At 40.5% G+C, this 22,900-nt stretch overlaps 1 protein-coding gene and 1 pseudogene across 2 annotated transcripts in view; both read left to right on the top strand.

The window, feature by feature from the left end:
* The window catches only part of FAM120C (family with sequence similarity 120 member C), a 125,236-nt gene that overhangs the window by 80,697 nt on the left and 21,639 nt on the right, over positions 1-22,900 (top strand). The gene's annotated exons all lie outside the window — the stretch shown is intronic.
* Positions 6,117-8,140, top strand: LOC131822251 (beta-galactoside alpha-2,6-sialyltransferase 1-like; annotated as a pseudogene).

Raw genomic sequence — 22,900 nt, 5'->3', positions numbered from 1 at the left:
AAGCCTTTTCCCATTGAGGATTATATTTGCTGTAGGTCTTTCATCGATAGATTTGATGAAGTTCAGGAATGTTCCCTCTATCCCTATCCTTTGAAGCGTTTTAATCAGGAATGGATGCTGTATTTTGTCAAATGCTTTTTCTGCATCGATTGAGAGGACCATGTGTTTCTTCTCTCTTTTCATATTAATTTGTTGTATCACATTGATTGATTTGCGAATGTTGAACCATCCTTGTAGCCCAGGGATGAATCCCACCTGGTCATGGTGGATAATCTTTTTAATGTGCTGTTGGATCCTGTTTGCTAGGATCTTGTTGAAAATCTTAGCATCCATATTCATCAGTGATATTTGTCTGAAATTCTCATTTTTGGTAGGGTCTTTGCTTGGTTTGGTGATCAGGGTAATGCTGGCTTCATAGAAAGAGTCTGGAAATTTTCCTTCTGCTTCAACTTTTTGAAACAGCTTCAGGAGAATAGGTGTTATTTCTTCTTTGAAAGCTTGGTAGATTTCCCCAGGGAATCAGTCAGGTCCTGGGCTCTTGTTTTTTGGGAGGTTTTTGATCACCGCTTCAATCTCGTTACTAGATATTGGTCTATTCAGTTGGTCAATTTCTTCCTCGTTCAATTTTGGGAGTTTATAGTTTTCCAGGAATGCATCCATTTCATCTAGTTTGCTTAGCTTATTGGCATATAACTGTTGGTAATAACTTCTGATGATTGTTTCTACTTCCTTGGTGTTCATTGTGATCTCTCCCTTTTCATTCATAATTTTATGAATTTTGGCTTTCTCTCTTTCCTTTTGGATTAGTGTGGCCACTGGTTTATCAATCTTATTGATTCTTTCAAAAAAACAGCTTCTACTTTCATTGATACGTTCTACTGTATCTCTGGTTTCTACCTCATTGATCTCAGCTCTAATCTTGATGATTTCCCTTCTTATGTGTGGAGTTGGTTTGATTTGTTGTTGATTCTCCAGTTCTTAAAGGTGTAGAGACAGCTGCTGTGTTCTGGATTTTTCAATTTTTTTTGAGAGAGGCTTGGATGGCTATGTATTTACCCCTTAGGACCGCCTTTGCTGTATCCCATAGGTTTTGGACCGAAGTGTCTTCATTCTCATTGGTTTCCATGAATTGTTTCAGTTCTTCTTTGCTCTCCTGGTTGATCCAAGCATTCTTTTTTTTTTTTTTTTTAAATTTTTTTAAAGATTTTTTAATTTATTTGACAGACAGAGATCACAAGTAGGCAGAGAGGCAGGCAGAGAGAGAGGAAGGGAAGCAGGCTCCCTACAGAGCAGAGAGCCCGACGTGGGGCTCGATCCCAGGACCCTGGGATCATGACCCGAGCTGAAGGCAGAGGCATCAACCCACTGAGCCACCCAGGCGCCCCTGATCCAAGCATTCTTAAGCAAGGTGGTCTTTAGCTTCCAGGTGTTTGAGTTCCTTTGGAACTTTTCCTTGTGATTGAGCTCCGGTTTCAACTCATTGTGATCTGAGAATAATGCAGGGAATAATCTCAGTCTTTTGGTATTGGTTGAGTTCTGATTTGTGACCCAGTATGTGGTCTATTCTGGAGAAGATTCCATGTGCACTAGAGAAGAATGAGTATTCTGTTGTTTTAGGGTGGAATGTTCTGTATATATCTATGAGGTCCTTCTGGTCCAATGTGTCATTCAGTGCTCTTGTTTCTTTATTAATTTTCTGCTTTGACGATCTATTTCTGAGAGAGGTGTTTTAAGATCTCCTACTATTAATGTATCCATATCAATATGACTCTTTATCTTGATTAATAGTTTTCTTATTTAATTGGCTGCTTCCATATTGGGGGCATAGATATTTACAATTGTTTGTTAGATCATCTTGGTGGATAGTCATTTTAAGGATTATGTAGTGTCCTTCTGTATCTCTGACTACAGTCTTTAGTTTAAAATCTAGTTTATCTGATATGAGAATCGCTACCCCGGCCTTCTTTTGAAGCCCATTGGCATGAAAGATGCTTCTCCATCCCTTCACTTTCAGTCTGGGTGTATCTTTAGGTTCAAAATGGGTCTCTTGTAGACAACATATGGATGGGTCCTGTCGTTTTATTCAGTCTGCGACCCTGTGTCGTTTTATGGGCACTTTTAGGCCATTCACATTGAGAGTGATTATTGATAGATACGTTTTTATTGACATCGTGTTACCTTTGAAGTCTTTCTTTTTGTAGATTGTCCCTTTATTTCTGTTCAATGCTATTTTTAGCATTTTTACTCTTTTATAGAACCCCCCTTAATATTTCCTGCAGTGTCGGCTTGGTGGTTGCATAGTCTTTTAAGCCTTGCTGGTCTTGGAAACTCTTTATCTCCATCCATTTTGAATGTCAGTCTTGCTAGATAAAGTATCATTGGCTGCATGTTCTTGTCATTTAGTGCCCTGAATATATCTTGCCAGCCCTTTCTGGCTTGCCAGGTCTCTGTGGACAGGTCTGTAAGTAAGAAGCCTCTTTGTCCTATCGGCTTTCAAGAGATTATACCTACAATTATGATTCCTCAATTTGACTATCAGGTGCCTTGATGTTTTTTTGGAATGTATAATCTTGGGTGGAGACATTTCGGCCTCTAGTACATGAACGCTGATTCCATTCGCGAGATTGGGAAAATTTTCATGAAGAACTTGTTTCACTATATCTTCTAGACTTCTTTCCTTCTCTTTCCCTTCAGGGATTCCAATAATTCTGTCGGTGGAACGTTCCATGGCATCATTTATTTCCCTGATTCTGTTTTCGTGGTTTCTAAGCTGTTTGTTCCAGGCTTCCTCCTGATCCTTTCTCTCTATCTGTTTGTCCTCCAGATCACTAATTCTATCTTCTGTCTCAATTACCCTAGCTTTGAGAGAATTTAGATTAGATTGGAACTCATTGAGAGCATTTGTGAGCCTCAGCCCTGGTAGCTTTTAACTCCGCCCTAACATTGTGAACATCATCTCTGGTCGCTTTCAGCTCAGCCCTAATCAATTCCATTTGGTCATCCATGGCTTTCTCCAGCCTAGCTATTGCCTGGATAATTGTTAGCCTGAATTCTCTTTCCGACATATTGTCTACGTTGATAGCCGTTAGCTCTGTTGCAGAAGGTCCATCCTCTGTATTCTTCTTCTGTTGGGCATTCCTCCTCCTAGTCATTTTGGTGAGAGATGACTGAACAGATGTAGCTGGATGTATTGACCATGGTGCATTCAAGGTGCACCCTGGAGAACTTCTGAGCAATCAGGATTCCCCACCCATACGAGAGACAAAAGAAAAGAAACAAAAAAGAAAGAGAGAGAGAGACAGAAAAGAAAGGGAAGATGAATGAGAAGGTTCAGCCCAAATGGGCCCCAAGGTAAGATTTATGAAGTATACAAACAAAAACAGACAAACCAAAAGACTGATAAAAGTGTATGACAAGAGAAAAATATATATATATGAAAATAAAGGAAGAACCTCGTCAAAAAGAACCCCAAGTGTAAGATTTATATACTATCAGGACAAACACAAAAACACAGAAACAGTGGTGGAAGAAAAAGATGGGAGAGTGCTTATAAATTCTCAATGTGGGCAAGGAAGATTGTTTTTACTCTTCCTGTATGTATCTTGATATCTTTGTTAAAGGACTCAACTTCCCTAAGATAAAGGGGGATTAGAAATTGGCTTACCTATAGGGGTAGTATTGATTGGGGAACGGGGATTACTTTGAAGTTTAACTCTATATGAATATTAGAAAATAAAAATAAAAAGGAATAAACTAGACTAAACTATAAAATTTTTAAAAATTTCAAAAAATAGAAATCCAAAAGAAAAACACAGGTGTATGTATCAGAAAGTTCAGGTTAGAAGGTTATTATAGAATTTGATATACTGGACAGCTCACTGATGGTAAATAGGTTAAAAAATTATCTATATAAAAAAATATGAACCAGAATAGTGGGAATGAGTTAAAAATAAAGGTTGTCCTATGAAGTAGTGGTGGTTGTTCTCTTGTAGTCTTTTTTTTTTTTTCCCTTTCTTGGTTGGTTTTCTGGGGGAGGGGCCTGCCACGTGGGTTTTCAGTCAAAGATTTTCCTTGAGTTAATTCCCCCTTTCCCCCTCAAGGGGGTGGGCTCTGAGGAAACTGGTTTTTTTCAGGCTTTTGTTCTCTGGCGGTTTTTATGTTTGTTCACTTTTTTTTTTTTTTCTCTCACCTTGACCGCCTTTGATGGTTTTTGTAGTTTTAGAGGAAAACAAACTGCATCCTGACCTCCCTCTCACAGAGAAGCCTCAATCTGGCTGCAGAGCCCAAATAAGTTCCCCCTTGGCCTCTGGTAGAGCAGGTTCCAAATCGCGGTCCCTGGGGATGCAGGATCTTCTGCTTGTACCCAAAACCATGGCAGCAGCGGCTCTCTGGGCAGCTCCAGACTGCTGGAGAGGTTCCAAGCAGCGATCGCACACTGAGATTTTCCCGCTGGCCCGGGCTGGGAGTGCCTGGTCTTTCTGGGTCTAAGAGCGCCCGGCTTGCGCACACCTCTTTCAGGGGAGGCTGTGGGTCACGCACGCTTTTCAGGCTTTGATAGAACAGGGCGCAGGTCTGAAAGCACCAGGCTGGGTCTTCGCGCACCTCTTTCAGGGGAGAGTTTGGGGCGCACGTCTTAGGCTCTGAAACAATGGCGTGGGTCAAAGAGCACCGGCTGGGCCATTGTGTACCTTTTTCAGGGGAGAATGAGGGGCGCGCGCATATCAGGCTGTATAGCAGGGCTTGCGCATTCTGCCATCCAGCGTGGCTCCCATTCCCTCATAGGAGCCAGACCCCAGGCTTTCTCGGCTCGCTGGCGGCTTAGGGACCTGGGACCAGGGACTTAAGCCCCTGTCCCTAGCCCCCCCCCCCCCCCCCCCCCCCGATTCCCATAGTCCCCACCCCCCCACCCACCCCGATCCTTTGCTCTTTTGGAGTGCTTTCAGTCAGTCTCCAAGTTAATGCTGGTCCCCAGACGCAGGGCACTCTCGCTCCTATTAGGGATATTACTTTCCAACCAGTGGCCTCTGGTCGCTCCCTCCCCCTTTTGTTTATCTTCCGATATCAGTTCGCCAATAGCAGTTCGCTTTTCCCACTCTGCTTTACCTGCCCACTGGCGTTTTCTGCCCCTGTAGAGATCCAGATGGGTATAATTCTGATCTCAGGCTGATTTCATGGGTGATTGGAGTTCTTTGGTAGGTAATCAGCTTACTTTAGGGTACAGGTTGTAAAGGTGCCTCCTCCTCCTTCCCCGCCATCTTGTCTCCAAATATATTTTTCTAATTTACTCACTTAATTGATTTTTTAAAGATTTTGTGTTCTTAGACTTGTAACCAAAAGCACAATTCATAGAAGGAAAAACTAATAAATTGGACCTCCTTAGAGCTAAAAACTTTTGCGAGTTGAGCTCTTTTCTTCCCTCTTTCACCATCCCATCCACCCCACAGCTCAGGTCCCCCACCCCTACCTAGCAGAGCCTCCTGTCAGGACCTGATACTAGGCACCAGGCTCCCTTGTGGCCGCAGGGCACAGAGTTGGCCGGCATCTGGTGGAGAAGAGTGGGGTGACAGGGCTGGGCCTGGGTGGACACCGGGCAGGAACCAAGGGAGCAGCTGCCTGCAAGGGCACAGAGCAGGCAGAGCAGCTGCAGCCCAGGTGGTCAAGTGTGCAGCAAGCAGGGTGGAGCCAGTTGTGGAGAGCTCTACAGTGAGCAGCCCAGAGAGAGACAGTGAAATCATGGAGCCCAGCCGAAAATGAACTGGTCTCCTAGGGGCCAAGCCTCTGTCCCAGCACTGAGGTTTTCCTCATCCAGGAGCACTTTGATCCCAGGCTGGATGTGTGCCCCTACTTCTGGACTAGGGGAAGAGAACGTTTGCTTATTTGGCACATGAGCTGAGCTATGGACACTGATCTTAGCCCTGGGAACATCAAGATGATTTGTGATCATCCTGAGATAAATGAACATTGGCTTCCAGGCTCAATAAAGTAAATATTCCTCCCATGGAGAATGGTGCTGGTTCCTAAAGACTGGAAGGATCTGCAGCCCCAGGGGCCTTAGCCAAAACCAGTCTTGTTTTCCTGTTCAGAACCGAGTGACTGCCTTGAATGCCTCTTTCATTATGATTCACACCAACTTGAAGAGATAGTTGAGTTGCTGTGTGCTGGCCTTTCTCCTATTCGCAGTCATCTGTGGGGAAGGAGAAGAAGAAACGGAGTTACTGTGATTCCCTTAAATTGCAAACCAATTTCAGATGTTGAGAAGTTTGGAGAAATGGTCTATGGCTTCCAGGACCCCCACAGGGGCAGCAAGGCCCTCAACATCCATGTCCTTAACAGGCCCCGGGGCCCAGCCAAGACCAAGCCAGAGCCCTCCTTTCAGTTGTGAAACAAGGACAGCTCTTCCAAAAACCTTATCACCAGGCTGCAGAAAATCTGGAGGAATTATCTGAACATGAAGAAATATAAAGTGGGAATGGAGGAGATTATGCTAAGTGAAATAGGTCAAACAGAGAAAGTCAATTATCATATGGTTTCACTTATTTGTGGAACATCCAACAGCATGGAGAACATAAGGAGAAGGGAAAAATGAAGGGGGAGAAGCTGGAGTGAGAGACTATGGACTCCAAGAAACAAACGGAGAGTTTTAGAAGGGAGGGTGTTGGAGGGATGGGTTAGCCTGGTGATGGGTATTAAGGAGGGCACATATTGCATGGAGCACTGGGTGTTATACGCAATGAATCGTGGAACACTACATCAAAAACTAATGATGTACTGTATGGTGGCTAACATAACAAAAATTTTTTAAAAAAAAATTTAAAAAGAAATATAAAGTGCTAGGGCCAGGGTTCAAGTTCAGTGCAGAGGCCCTGCACTGCCACCTCTGGGACCATGTGAACATATCCATAGTAAAGGCCACAAATTTTTCCCTTCAGTGTTTCTGAATGGGAGGGTTTCCTGCCCAAGGAGAACATTGGGACCAAGCCTTGGCCATGGGGCAGATGTGCTATTATCTCAGGAGCAGAAAATCTCTGAAGTCCTCTCAGATGGGCCAAGAAGTAGATGATCATGATGCAGTCCTGTGGTTTAATGCGACACCTGCAACTAATTTCCAGGAAAATGTGGGCACAAAAACTACCATTCACCTGATGAATTCTCAGTTGGTCACCTCTTCGGGACACTTCCTCAAGACAGCTTATGCATTGAGAGAATTGTGTGGGACCCGTCTCTTTGCAATTCAGATATCCCAGCATGGAACCAGAGCCCTGACTACAGCTTCTTTAAGTACTATAAGAGCAGTTGCGAGCTGTATCCTGATCAGCCTTTTTACATCCTCAAGCCTAAGCTGTGGGACAACATTCAAGAAGTCTCCACAGAAGACATTCAGCCAAATCCCCCATCTTCTGGGATGCTTGGTGGCATCATCATCATCATCATCATCATCATCATGCTGTGTGACCAGGTGGATATTTATGAGTTCCTTCTATCCAAGTGCAAGACCAATGTGTGCTACTACTACCAGAAATTCTTTCGCAGTGCCTGCACAGTGAGCACCTACCACTCACTCCTCTTTGAGAAGAATCTGGTGAAGCACCTTAACCAGGGCACAGACAAGGACATTTACCTGCTTGGCAAAACTCCACTGCCTGGCTTCCAGAGAATTCACTGCTGAGCATGGGCTCCCTGGTCATGTCCCCTAGCTCTTCTCCACCAAGCCTGGGCAGACCACATTCCTGAATAATCACAGCTTGCACTGTAGGCCTTCAGGCCACAAGAGTACCAGGCTGTAGGAGCCCAACAGCAAGCAGCCAACAGCAACCAGTCTGTCCTGTAGCTACAGAGGTGTGTGAGCCCAAATCCTCCTGCCACACACGTAAACACACACCTAGCTTTCTTTCCACACAAAGGTAAATGCAAGATCTACCTTTCTCACCAGAGCTGGGCTGTTTTCCCCCATTGGAATGATGTTATTCTCACAAACCAGCACTCTATTGCTTGAAATCTGCACCTAGATACTGATCTCATGTGTTAAAGAAATTTACCCAAATTATGATTGAGCTTGCATATAGGGTGGCTCTGGGGGGCCAGTAAGTGGTACAGGACATAGGAAACATGCTCAGTTGCTCCAGTACAAAGTTGCCCCCCCCCCCAGGTCCATGCCCCTGAGAGAGGTGGTATTCTGTCTGTCTAGCTGGTTTGGTGGGTCCTTAGGCTGGGTGCTTATGAGCAAAGGGTCTTGATGATCCCATAGCCACCTCCATCTGGAGGTAAGAGGCACAGAGGGCACAGTCTCCATCCTCCAGTTCCTCATAGTTCACTGAGAGAGAGGGAAGATTCACTGTGTTCAGTGCATGGGTTGGGGGGAGGGAGGTGTTGTGGAGAGGCAAGCACATTTGGGAGGGATCATACACTTGCTGTATCTATGGCTGGAGAGGGCTTCACAGAGCTGCGGCTATGAAGGAAATTTTAGAGGAAGAGAAGAAACATGTCATGCAGATATCTGAGTCATTTGAATTGTGTTTTCCTTTCTGCCTTTGTTGCCTGTAATTATTCTCTAAGGTCTACCTGAACTTAAAGGGTCAAATTATTTTTTGAGGAAACCCCTTGTCCTGTCTGAGGTAGCAAGTACAGCCCCATGGCAGACACTAGGCAAGTCAGATGCCAAAAACTGGATTTGTCCAGGCTCACCCTGGCCTGACCCTACCCTACAGCTGGGTTTGCCCACCATGTCCACTGCTTCCCTATTGATGCCCACCCTACCCCCTCCTGACCGCAATCTTGCTTTTTCCCTTTGAAAGTAGTAGTTTTTCCCCCTCTCTCAAATTGCCTTTAAGCATTTTCTACTTTAAAAGTATCCTGACCTGACAATTTCTTTGATCTTCATGGGCCTTTTATGGAATGTCTCTCAGGGAGTGGGGATGTGGTTCCCTAGAATTTAGTCACTCTCAGAAGTTAGAGATCATAACTGATTCTCCCAAAATTTATCAGACTGCCGTGCCCTCCACCCCTCCAGCAAGGGAACAATGTCAAGTATCCAGACAGAGGCCTTGCTACCGTAGTCTGCAAAGGTGCTTCCAGGTAGTTTTGCTACCCCCTCCCCCATTGAAGAACCGCATTGGAATAGTCCGGCCTCCAGTGTGGAGAAAGTAAAGGACTCACATAGGGTCACAAAGTAATGCTATAGAGCCAGGGCTCCTAGACCCAGGATTTTGGACTCCTGGCTCCATGTGCTCAAGGGCCTCTTAAGCGTGAGCTACAGACCAGCCATCTGGGAGCTGCAGTGCTCATTTGCTGCCAAACACTTGGCTTAAATAAGCAGTAAAAGGAACCCTGAAGGGAGAAGCCCTGGGTTTTTAAATTGATGATCCCCTGTTTACTATCAGTGCCACCATGGGCGAAATCTCCTGAGACTATTTCCTCATCTGTAAAATGGGGGTGATGAGCCTACATCAGGACTATTGTGAGGATCACATGAAACATCTGTCCTGGCACATAACAGGTGCTCAGTACATTATGGTTTTCTTCCTTCCTTCATTAAGGACCTGTTCTGTGCTCACACCTGGTTAGGACCTTGCTTTGAGGGAGGGCAGAGAGGGGTTCCTGTCCTCAGAGAATTAACTGTCTTATTGGGAGACAATAACTACCCTGCCTGGAACACCCAGGAAACCATACAAGGCAGTGGAAGGTACAGAACATGGCCCTTTTCCTCATCATCATCCCTGCTTGCAGTTCAGGCCTAATTCTGCTTCGGAACGGGTGGAGCACTTGGGCCATTTACTGCTATGTGGAGCAAGTCTTTTCTGCCTCTCTGGGCCCATGAATTCCTGGCCTGCTTTTTTTTTGGTGGGGGGGTAATCTCTACACCCAACATAGGGCTTGAACTCACAACCCCAAGATCAAGAGTCACATGCTGTACTGACTGAGCTAGCCAGGTACCCATCTGGGTTGGTTCCTGTTCTGATCAACATATTCATTGCAATCTTTGAATCACAAACACTGAGTGAGAGGAAGGTGGCATTCCATCAACAGAAGATAGGTGTTGGTGTGGACACTGAGACTATGCTGGGTAGATGCTAGCTTTTATTTGTTATTGTAATATGGGATCAGATTAATTTTATGTGTGATTCTAGGACTATAAACTTTTTAATTCTGTGTTCTTTACATATGGAAACTAGTAAAATGCACATTAGATAGGGGTATTATTGTTGGTCTAGTGATATGTTTAATATTTGTGACAGATAACTTAAAAATGATGACTGAGTGTGACAGGAAAGTCCTTGTCCATAAGGGGAGGAGGGTTCTGTCTTCATCAGTAGCCATCTGTTCATCCTATATCATGAGGTCCCCCTGTCCTTCCACCAATCACATAAGCTATTCACATTGGTTTGGAAACCTCAATCTCAGAAGCTTCAGAAACATGTCTAATCTAATTCTGAATTACCCAAAGATTATGTAAAAATTTTAAATAAGTGTTTAAAAAATACTTTTGCCAATTGAAAGAAAGCCCATTGAATAGGATGAAAAGACAAACTACAGGCTGGAAGAGAATGTTTGCAAACCACATATTCAGCAAAGGACTAGTATCTACAGTATATAAAGAGCTCTCAAAACTCAACAGTAAAAACAAAACAAAACAAAACATGAAAAACAACAACAAAAAAACCCAAACAATCCAATTAAAAAATGGGCAAAATACATGAACAAACATTTCCCTGAAGAGGATATACAATAGCAAATAAATACACGAAAATATGTTCAATATTATTAGCCATTAGGAAAATGCAGATTAAAACCACAATGAGATATTATACAGCTATCAGAATGGCTAATATAAGAAATAGTGATGGGGCACCTGGGTGGCTCAGCCAATTAAGCATCCGACTCTTGATTTCAGCTCAAGTCATGATCTCAGGGCTTTGAGATCAAGCCCCATGACAGGCTCCATGCTGATTGTGAAGCCTGCTTAAGATTCCTTCCCTCTCTCCCTCTCCTTCCAACCCTCCCCTGCATGCATGCACATGCTCTCTCTCTCAAAAAATAAATAGAAATAGTGATAATACCACATACTGGGGGGATGTGGAGAAACTGAATCATTCATACAGTGGTGTTGGAAATGTCAAATGGTACAGCTACTTTGGAAAATAATTTGTCAATTTCTTAAAAAAAATAACTGTACAACCCAGAAATTGCACTCTTGGGCATTTATTCCAGAGAAATGAAATCTTATGTCCCCACAGAAACCTGAACACTAATGTTTATAACATCTTTATTCTTATTACTACAAAATTAGAAACAGCCCTGATGTCTTTCAATAGATGAATTGTTTATCTATTGTGTATATATATATATATATATATATATATATATATATATATATACACACACCATGGAATTCTACTGACCAATAAAAGGCAACAAAATCTTGATAACACACAATAACTCAGATGAATCTTAAGGAAATTATGCTGAATTTCAAAAGTCAATCCCAAAAGATTATATACTGTATGATTCCATTTATATGATGTTGTTGAAATGACAAAATTATGGAAATGGAGAACAGATTGGTTATTTCCAGAGGTTAGGAACATGGAGTGGGGGAAGAAGATGGGTGTGGTTATAAAAGAGGCAATATGATGAATCCTTTTGATGATGACTGGGTCAGTGTCAGTATCCTGGCTGTGATGTTGTATTATATTTTGTAAGATGGTACCATTGGGAGAGCTAGGTAAAGTGTTCACGGGATCCTTCTATTTTATTCCTTAAAATTGCATATGAATCTACAATATCAAACTTAAAAGTTGAATTAAGAACTATGCTAAGGAAAGAAGCCAGTCACAAAAGACCACAAAATTCCATTCATATGAAATGTTCAGCAAGGTGAATCCATGGAGATAGAAAGCAGATCCATAGTTGCCTTTGGGGTGGGAATGAGGAGTGACTGCACAGGAGAATGAGGGATCTTTCTGGGGCAATGAAAATATTCTAAAACTCAATTATCCTGGTAGTTGCACAATTCTGTAAATTTACTAAACATCGTTAAATTCTACACTTACAGTGGATGAGTTTTATGGTATATTAAATTATACCTCAACTGAACTTTTTTAAGGTAAATTTCTATATATATAAAAATTTTGCAAAGTAAAAATTTTATTTTAAAAAATGATTAGTGTTAAGGAAAAAAGATAAAGACTTGAGGCACTTCCCCACCAAAAGGGGAAGATGTAAAAAAGAGATCAATAATTATGAGAACTTGTGTATTCCAAAATACATAAAATTAAAAGACAAATTACCAATGGGAAATATTTGCAAGTCAGGACAGTTCATCTGTCAATATTCTCAACATATAATGGCTTTCTAATTACAAGTATACCTCGGAGATGTTGTATGTTCGGTTCCAGACCACTGTGATAAAGTGAGTATCACAGTGAAGTAAGTCAATTCAAGTATTTTGTTTGCTAGTACATATAAAAGTTATGTTTACACCATATATTGTAGCCTGTTAAGTATACAATAACATTATGTCTTAAAAAACAATGTATACACCTTAATTAAAAAATACTTTAGTGCTACAAAATGCTTACCATCATCTGAGCTTTCAGCAAATCAATCTTTTTGCTGGTGGAGGGTCTTGCTTCAATGTTGATGGCTTCTACTGATAGGGGTAGTGGATGCTGAAGGCTGGAATGGCTGTGGCAATTTCTTAAAGTAAGAGCAGTGAAGTTTACCATTGACTCACTTTCATGAAGAGCAGGTGACTCCCTTGCTACATCCAGCTTCTACATCCAGCATATGCTGCCTCACTTTACACCTTTGTTATGGAGACTACCTCTTTCCTTAAACCTCATGAACCAGCCTTGGCTACCTTCAAAATTTTCTTCTGCAACTTCCTCACCTCTCTCAGTCTTCACACAATTGAAGAGAGTCAGGGTCTTGTTCTGGATTAGGTTTTGCTTAAGGGGATGTTGTGGCTGGTTTGATCCTCTACACAGACCACTAAAACTTCTTCCACATCAGTAATAAGACTGTTTCTCTTTTTTATCATTCATGTATTCACTGGAATAGTAAGAACCTTTTCTTTGCATTTACAACTTGGTTAACTGGCAGAAGAGGCCTAGCTTTCATCCTGTCTTGGCTTTTGACATGCCTTTCTCACTAAGTTTAATCATTTTTCAGTTTTGATTTAGAGTGAGAGATATGTGACTCTCCCTTTCACTTGAACGTTTCCAGGCTGTTGTAGGGTTAACTGGCCTAATTTCAATACTGTTGTGTCTCAGGGAATAGGGAGGCCTGGGGAGAGGGAGAGGGACTGGGGAACAGCCTGTTGATGGCACAGTTAGAACACACACACACACACACACACACAGAGTTATCAGTTAAGTCCACGGTCATATATGGATGTGGTTTGTCATGCCCCCCAAAATAGTAGCAACATCAGATGTCATTAATCACAGATCACCATAACAACAATAATAAAGATGAAAGTATAGGAAATATTGTAAGAAATATCAAAATGTGATACAGAGACACTGAGCAAATGCTGTTGGGAAAATGGTACTGATAGACTTGCTTGATGCAGGGTTGTCACAAACCTTCAATTTGTAAAAAGTTCAGTATTTGCAAAGCACAATGAAACAAGATATGCCTGTTCTAGCACCCCAAGACAAAAATGGGTAAATGACACTCTTCAGATTCATTTGTTTACAATGAACAAAAGCCATCTCTGCCTACCAGGTAGGCTTACTGTCTTCCAAGGAAAAGAAAGGTACACACAAGGAATAGTGCTGGAAAGGCAGAAATGGAGACTGCCTACTCTTTCATGGGCCTGTGTCACTCTTTCTGTTTCACCACTCTTGGGATCTCTTAATTCAAGTTCTTGAGAGTCTGGCAAGCCATGGATTGATTTGATTTAGCTTAGCTATATACTCTGTGTCCAAATGGCTGTCACTAACATAAAGATTAAAGCTTTAGATTATCTGAGAAGGAGCTATGAGTAGGACAAGAGAATTGATAGTTAATGATAGACATAGAGCAGTCATAGAAGTATATAAGTGTTTGTAAAAAAAATATGCAGCCTTGTGGTGCCTGGGTGGCTTAGTTGGTTAAGCGTCTGCCTTTGGCTCAGTCGTTATCCCAGGGTCCTGGGATTGAGCCCCAAGTTAAGCTCCCTGCTCAGCAGAGAGCCTGTTTCTTTCTCTCCCACCGCTGCTCCCCCTGCTTTTGCATGCTCTCTTTTTCTCCCTTTCATAAATAAATGAAATCTTTTTAAAAAATGCAACCTCATCATTAGCAATCAATGAGCTATTTAAATAGCAAGAGCCTTTTTTGCCCATTAAATCATTAAAGATTAATGATAACAATACATGCTTATACACTGCTAGAAGATGGGACAAACTAGTATGGAAAACAGTTCGGCAAAATGTATTGAGGACCTTTAAAATGGACATAACTTTGGCTCAGTAATTCCAAATCTAGGAATCTATCCTAAGAGAATGAATAATCAGAGATACTGATGAGATATGTATGTGATCTTTGTAGTATTATTTATACTATTTATACTATTAAATATAATATATGTAAAAAGAAAAACAAGTTTCCACTGTTACAGGAATGTTAAGTAAAGTGGCATGTTCACATCATGAATATGCAGTCATTAAAAATTATGTTTTTGGTTAAAATGTCCATACTACCCAAAGCAATCTACACATTCAATGCAATCCCTATCAAAATACCAATATTTGCCACAAAACTAGAAGAAATAATACTAAAATTTATGTGGAACCACAAAGCCCTTGATAACTAAAGCAATCTTGTGAAAGAAAAAGCTGGAGGTATCGTAATTCCAGATTTAAGATATACTGCAAAGCTGTAGTAATCAAAGCAATATGGTACTGGCACAAAAATAGACACAAAGATCAGAGAAATGAAATATAGACCCCAGAGATAAGCCTGCACTTACATGGTCAATTCATCTGTAACAAAGGAGGCAAGACTATACAATGGGGAAAAGATAGTCTCTTCAATAAATGGTACTGGGAAAACTGGACTGCCTTCTGATGCCTTACACAGAAATAAATTCAAAATGGATTAAAGACCTAAATATGAGTCCTAAAGCCATAAAAATCCTAGAAGAGAGCATAGGCACTAACTTCCTTGACATTGGCCTGGCAACATTTTTCTAGATATGTCTCCTAAGGCAAGAGGAACAAAAACAAAAATAAACTGTTAGGGCCATACCAAAACAAAAAGATTTTGCACAGTGAAAAAAATCAACAAAAAGACAACCTACTGAATGGGAGAAGATATTTGCAAAGGATATATCTGGATAAGAGGTTAATATCTAGAATACATAAAGAACTTCTAAAACTCAACACCAGAAGGCAGTCCAATTAAAAAATGGACAGAGAGCTTAAATAGACATTTTTCCAAAGACATCCAGATGGCTAACAGACATATGAAAAGATGCTCAACACCACTCATCATTGGGAAATGCAAATCAAAACCATAGTGAGGTATCACCTGTCAAATAGCCAAAATCAAAAGTACAGGAAATAACAAGGTGAAGAAAAAGGAACCCTGGTGCACTGTAGATGGAAAGTAAATTGGTACAGCCACTGTGGAAAACAGTATGGAGGTTCCTGAAAAATTAAAAATAGAAATACCATATGATCCAGTAATTCTGCTGCTGGGTATTTACCCATACAAAAATACTAATTCAAAAAGACATAAGCACCCCTGTGTTTATTACAGCATTATTTATAATGGCCAAGATATGGAAGGAACCTAACTGTGCATCATTAGAGGAATGGATAAGAATGGTGTGTGTGTGTGTGTGTGTGTGTAATGGAATTTCACACAGCCATACAAAAAAGATGAGATTGTGTCAAATGAGACAACATGAAAGGACCTAGAGGGTATTATGATAAGTGAAATAACTCAGACTGAAAAAGACAAATACCATATGATTTCACTTACACGTGAAATCTAAAAAATCAAATGAATTAACCAAACAAAAAGCAGAATCAGACTTATAAATACAGAGAACAATGTGATGGTTGCCAGAGGACAGTGGGTGGGGGTTGGGCAAAGTGGGTGAAGAGGAGTGGCAGATAGAGGCTTCCATTTAAGGAATGAGTAAGCCATGGGAATAAAAGGCACAGCATAGGGAATATAGTGAGTGATATTTTAATAGCTTTGTGTGGTAACAGATGGTAGCTACACTTGTGAGCAGAGCATAATACATAAACGTGGGACATCTGGGTGGCTGTCAGTTAAGTATCTGCTTTCAGCTCAGGTCATGATCTCCAGGTCCTGGGATTGAGCCCCTCACCGGGCTTCCTGTTCAGGGGAGAGTCTGCTCCTCTCTCTCTCCCCCCTGCCTCTCTCTCCCTCGGCCCCTCCCTACTGCTCATTCTCTCTCTCACAAATAAAATCATATATATATATATATATATATATATATATATATATATATATATATATATATAAAATCACTGAGTTGTACACCCGAAACTAATGTAACATTGTGTGTCAGCTATACTCAAATGAAAAAAAAAATTAAGATTTTATTTATTTAGGGGCGCCTGGGTGGCTCAGGGGTTAAAGCCTCTGCCTTCTGCTCAGGTCATGATCCCAGGGTCCTGGGATTGAGCCCCGCATCGCATCGGGCTCTCTGCTGAGTGGGGAGCCTGCTTTCTCCTCTCTCTCTCTGACTGCCTCTCTGCCTATTTGTGATCTGTCTGTCAAATAAATAAATATTTATTTTTATGTATTTTAGTTATTAAATAAACATTCATTCATTTATTTATTTATTTAAATTTTATTTATTTATTTGACAGAGAGATGGGAGAGAGAGATAAAGAGCATGCACAAGCTGGGGGAGGGGCAGAGGGATAGGGGGAAGCAGGATCCCTGCTGAGCAAGGAGTTAGATGTGGGACTCAATCCCAGGGTCCTGGGATCATGACCCGAGCCAAAGGTAGACACTTAATCCACTGAGCCACCCAGGCATCCCATCAAATGAAAAAAATAAAGAAATAAGAAAACGAAAGGTAAATGTTTTTGAAAAGTAATTAATGAATGAAGAGTTCTCATAATGTTTGTTGAGTGAAAAAAGTAAGATACAGAGTTCTATTTATTGAAATAGAGAAAATTGAAATAGAGAAAATTTAAGCTCATTAAAATTATACAGAGTATAGGAAGAAGGAAGCCAAAATCATAATCTTAACAGTGGTAATATCTGAATGGTAAGAGTACAGATTATTTCCGTGTTTATCTTTCATTTCCTTTATACTTTGTTCTTGCTTTTTTCCTATTTTCTGAATGATAATGAACATTTGAAATCAGAATAAAATCATAAATATTACTTAAAATTAAAAGAAGTGAAGTAAATGGGGAAACTAACATATACTAAAGCATATTTAAAACTTAAGTCAGCATGGTACTGGCATAAGAAATAAAAATAGAATAAATAAGGTAGAAACAGATTCTGAATTTAATATATGATATGAGGGCCTCACCAAATAGTAAAGGAAGACTTAGACCATAATTAGTTCAGCTACAAATGGTAACCAGTAGTGCTGCTATAGCAGGCACTCTGCTAAGTGCTTTTATGTGCATTTTCTCCTTTACTTATTACAGCCTTTTGAGATGTAGGTAGTATTATCCCCATTTTAGAGATGAGGAAGAGAACTACAGCCCCTAGAAGCTGAAGAAGCATTTGCCCGGAATCACATAGAAAAGAAGTAGAACCTAGATTGAGACCAACTATGTCAGACCCCAAGTATGTATTCTTTGCTACTATGTTCTATGTGCATAACATTTATGGCAGAGTGTCTAGAATACAAGAGGCATTTGTAAATGTTGGTCATATGAGTAACTTATAGTTTGCTGCATATATTATAATATGTAATGTTTGTACGTAGTATGTATAATAACATAGGGCACCTGGGTGGCTCAGTGGGTTAAGCCTTTGGCTCAAGTCATGGTCTCAGAGTCCTAGGATAGAGCCCTAGGACTCTGTCAGGCTCTCTGCTTGGCGGGGGGCCTGCTTCCCTCTCTCTCTCTCTGCCTGCCTCTCTGCCTACTTGTGATCTCTCTCTCTGTCAAATAAATAAATTTTTAAAAAAATCTTTATAATAATGTAAATACTACTAAGAGTAATCAAGCTGTCTTGTCATGGGGAATTAGTAATCCTGTGATTTTTCCCAGAATAAATTCCCAATGGAATCATGATTTAAAAAATAACACATGATGAGCATCACCAAATATTGGTTGATTTAATAATTACTGTTTCCTCTTGTCTCATTCACTCTCTTTGGACACTGTCCTCTCTTTCTTGTAATTCATTTGAGGCGGGCTGATTAGCAGCGTTGGCCAAAAGATGGAGCTAGAGTTTCCTTATGAATATCGTGCTGTAGACTCATTTTTTCAGCAAACTTTTTTTTAATGTCTTAATTTTTTAATAAACATATACTAAATTATTAACCCCAGGGGTGCAGGTCTGTGAATTGCCAGGTTTACACACTTCGCAGCACTCACCATAGCACATACCCTCCCCAATGTCCATAACCCCACAACCCTCTCCCTACCTCCCCTCCCCCCGGTCACCCTCAGTTTGTTTTGTGACAGTAAGAGTCTCTTATGGTTTGTCTCCCTCCCAATCCCATCATGTTTCATTTATTCCTTTCCTACCCCCCCAAGCCCCCCACTTTGTATCTCTACTTCCTCATATCAGGGAGATAGTTGTCTTTCTCCGATTGACTTATTTTGCTAAGCGTGATACTCTGAAGTTCCATCCACTTCTTCGCAAATGGCAGGATTTTATTTCCTTTGATGGCTGCATAGTATTCCATTGTATATATATACCACATCTTCTTTATCCATTCATCTGTTGATGGACATCTAGGTCCTTTCCATACTTTGGCTATTGTGGATATTGCTGCTATAAACATTCAGGTGCACGTGCCCCTTCAGATCACTACATCTGTATCTTTAGGGTAAATAAACTCAGTAAACTTAAGCTCATTAAAATTATACAGAGTATAGTTTCAGACCACTATGGAATCAAACTAGAAATTAATAGGAAAACCTGGAAATACTTGGAAAATTACAGAGCACTTTAATACAATTCATGGGTCAAAGAACAAGTCTCAAGAGGAAGAAAGAAATACATGGAATGAAATGAAAATAAAAATACAAATTAGGCTATTGTGGACATTGCTGCTATAAACATTCCGGTACACGGTATCACTACATTTGTATCTTTATGGTAAATACCCAGTAGTACAATTGCTGGGTCGAAAGGTAGCTCTATTTTCAACATTTTGAGGAACCTCCATGCTGTTTTCCAGAGTGGCTGCACCAGCTTGCATTCCCACCAACAGTGAAGGAGGGTTCCCCTTTCTCCGCATCCTCACCAGCATCTGTCATTTCCTGACTTGTTGATTTTAGCCATTCTGACTGGTGTGAGGTGGTATCTCATTATGGTTTTGATTTCTATTTCCCTGATGCCTAGTGATGTGGAGCACTTTTTCATGTGTCTGTTGGCCATCTGGATGTCTTCTTTGTAGAAATGTCTGTTCATGTCCTCTGCCCATTTCTTGATTGGATTATTTATTCTTTGGGTATTGAGTTTTATAAGTTCTTTATAGATTTTGGATACTAGCCCTTTATCTGATATGTCGTTTGCAAATATTTTCTCCCATTCTATCAGTTGTCTTTTGGTTTTGTTAACTGTTTCCTTTGCTGTGCAAAAGCTTTTGATTTTGATGAAGTCCCAACAGTTCATTTTTGCCCTTGCTTCCCTTGCCTTTGGCGATATTCCTAGGAAGAAGTTGCTGTGTCTGAGGTCGAAGAGGTTGCTGCCTGTGTTCTCCTCAAGGATTTTGATGGATTCCTTTTGCACATTGAGGTCCTTCATCCATTTTGAGTCTATTTTCGTGTGTGGTGTGAGGAAATGGTCCAGTTTCATTTTTCTGCATGTGGCTGTCCAATTTTCCCAACACCATTTATTGAAGAGGCTGTCTTTTTTCCATTGGACATTCTTTCCTGCTTTGTCGAAGATTAGTTGACCATAGAGTTGAGGGTCTATTTCTGGGCTCTCTATTCTGTTCCATTAATCTATGTGTCTGTTTTTGTGCCAGTACCATACTGTCAAGCTTTGTAATTGAGCTTGAAGTCTGGAATTGTGATGCCACCAACTTTGGCTTTCTTTTTCAACATTCCTTTGGCTATTCGAGGTCTTTTCTGGTTCCGTATAAATTTTAGGTTCATTTGTTCCATTTCTTTGAAAAAAAATGAATGGGATTTTGATAGGGATTGCATTAAGCATGTAGATTGCTTTGGGTAGCATAGACATTTTCACAATTTTTCCTCTTCATGAGCATGGAACATTTTTCCATTTCTCTGTGTCTTCCTCAATTTCTTTCATGAGTACTTTATAGTTTTCTGAGTATAGATTCTTTGCCTCTTTGGTTAGGTTTATTCCTAGGTATCTTATGGTTTGGGGTGCAATTGTAAATGGAATTGACTTCTTAATTTCTCTTTCTTCTGTCTTGTTGTTGGTGTAAAGAAATGCAACTGATTTATGTGCACTGATTTTATATCCTGACACTTTACTGAATTCTTGTACAAGTTCTAGCAGATTTGGAGTGGAATCTTTTGGGTTTTCCACATAGAGTATCATATCATCTGCAAAGAGTGATAGTTTGACTTCTTTGCTGATTTGGATGCCTTTAATTTCTTTTTGTTGTCTGATGGCTGAGGCTAGGACTTCTAGTAGAATGTTGAATAGCAGTGGTGATAGTGGACATTCCTGCTGTGTTCCTGACCTTAGCGGAAAAGCTCTCAGTTTTTCTCCTTTGAGAATGCTATTTGTGGTGGGTTTTTCATAGATGGCTTTGATGATATTGAGGTATGTGCCCTCTATCCCTACACTTTGAAGAGTTTTGATCGGGAAGGGATGCTGTACTTTGTCACATGCTTTTTCACCATCTATTGAGAGTATTATATAGTTCTTGTTCTTTCTTTTATTAACGTATTGTATCACATTGATTGATTTGAGGATGTTGAACCAACCTTGCAGCCCTGGAATAAATCCCACTTGGTGATGGTGAATAATCTTTTTAATGTACTGTTGGATCCTATTGGCTAGTATTTTGGTGAGAATTTTCGCATCTGTGTTCATCAAGGATATTGGTCTGTAATTCTCTTTTTTGATGGGGTCTTTGTCTGGTTTTGGGATCAAGGTGATGCTAGCCTCATAAAATGAGTTTGGAAGTTTTCCTTCCATTTCTATTTTTTGGAACAGTTTCAGGAGAATAGGAATTAACTCTTCTTTAAATGTTTGGTAGAATTTCCCCTGGGAAGCCATCTGGCCTGGGCTTTTGTTCATTTGGAGATTTTTGATGACTCTTTCAATCTCCTTACTGGTTATGGGTCTGTTCAGGTTTTCTATTTCTTCCTGGTTCAGTTGTGGTAGTTTATATGTCTCTAGGAATGCATCCATTTCTTCCAGATTGTCAAATTTGTTGTTGTAGAGTTCCTCATAATATGTTCTTAAAATTGTTTGTATTTCTTTGTTGGTGGTTGTGATCTCTCCTCTTTTATTCATGATTTTATTTATTTGGGTCCTTTCTCTTTTCTTTTTGATAAGTCTGGCCAGGGGGTTTTCAATCTTATTAATTCTTTCAAAAAACCAGCTCCTAGTTTCATTGATTTGTTCTGTTTGTTTGTTTGTTTGTTTGTTTTGTTTTTAGTTCATTGATTTCTGCTCTGATCTTTATTTTATTTTTTTTTTAAAGATTTTATTTATTTATCAGAGAGAGAGGGGGAGAGAGCGAGCACAGGCAGACAGAATGGCAGGCAGAGGCAGAGGGAGAAGCAGGCTCCCTGCTGAGCAAGGAGCCCGATGTGGGACTCGATCCCAGGACGCTGGGATCATGACCTGAGCCGAAGGCAGCTGCTTAACCAACTGAGCCACCCAGGCGTCCCTGATCTTTATTTTTTCTCTTCTCCCGCTGGGTTTAGTTTTTGTTGTTGTTGTTGTTGTTGTTCTTTCTCCAACTCCTTTAGGTATAGGGTTAGGTTGTGTATTTGAGACCTTTCTTATTTCTTGAGAAAGGCTTGTATTGCTATGTATTTTCCTCTCAGGACTGCTTTTGCTGTGTCCCACAGATTTTGAACCGTTGTGTTTTCATTATCATTTGTTTCCATGATTTTTTTCAATTCTTCTTTAATTTCCCGGTTGACCCATTCATTCTTTAGAAGGATGCTGTTTAGTCTCCATGTATTTGGGTTCTTTTCGAACTTCCTTTTGTGGTTGATTTCTAGCTTTAGAGCATTGTGGTCTGAAAATATGCAGGGATTGATCCCAATCTTCTGATACCGGTTGAGTCCTGATTTAGGACCGAGGATGTGATCTATTCTGGAGAATGTTCCATGTGCACTAGAGAAGAATGTGTATCCTGTTGCTTTGGGATGAAATGTTCTGAATATATCTGTGATGTCCATCTGGCTCAGTGTGTCATTTAAGGCCTTTATTTCCTTGCTGATCTTTTGCTTGGATGATCTGTCCATTTCAGTGAGGGGAGTGTTAAAGTCCCCTACTATTATTGTATATTGTCAAAATTCTTATATTTTGTTATTAATTGGTTTATATAGTTGGCTGCTCCTATGTTAGGGGCATAGATATTTAAAATTGTTAGATCTTCTTGTTGGGCAGACCCTTTGAGTATGATATAGTGTCCTTCCTCATCTCTTATTATAGTCTTTGGCTTAAAATGTAATTGATCTGATATAAGAAGTGCCAACCCAGCTTTCTTTTGATATCCATTAGCATGGTAAATTTTTTTCCATCCCTTTACCTTAAATCTGGAGGTGTCTTTGGATCTAAAATGAGTTTCTTGTAG

The sequence above is a fragment of the Mustela lutreola genome, chromosome X (assembly GCF_030435805.1).
Source record: "Mustela lutreola isolate mMusLut2 chromosome X, mMusLut2.pri, whole genome shotgun sequence".
Classification (NCBI taxonomy): Eukaryota; Metazoa; Chordata; class Mammalia; order Carnivora; family Mustelidae; genus Mustela; species Mustela lutreola.
This window is presented reverse-complemented; position numbering and strand designations above follow the sequence as displayed.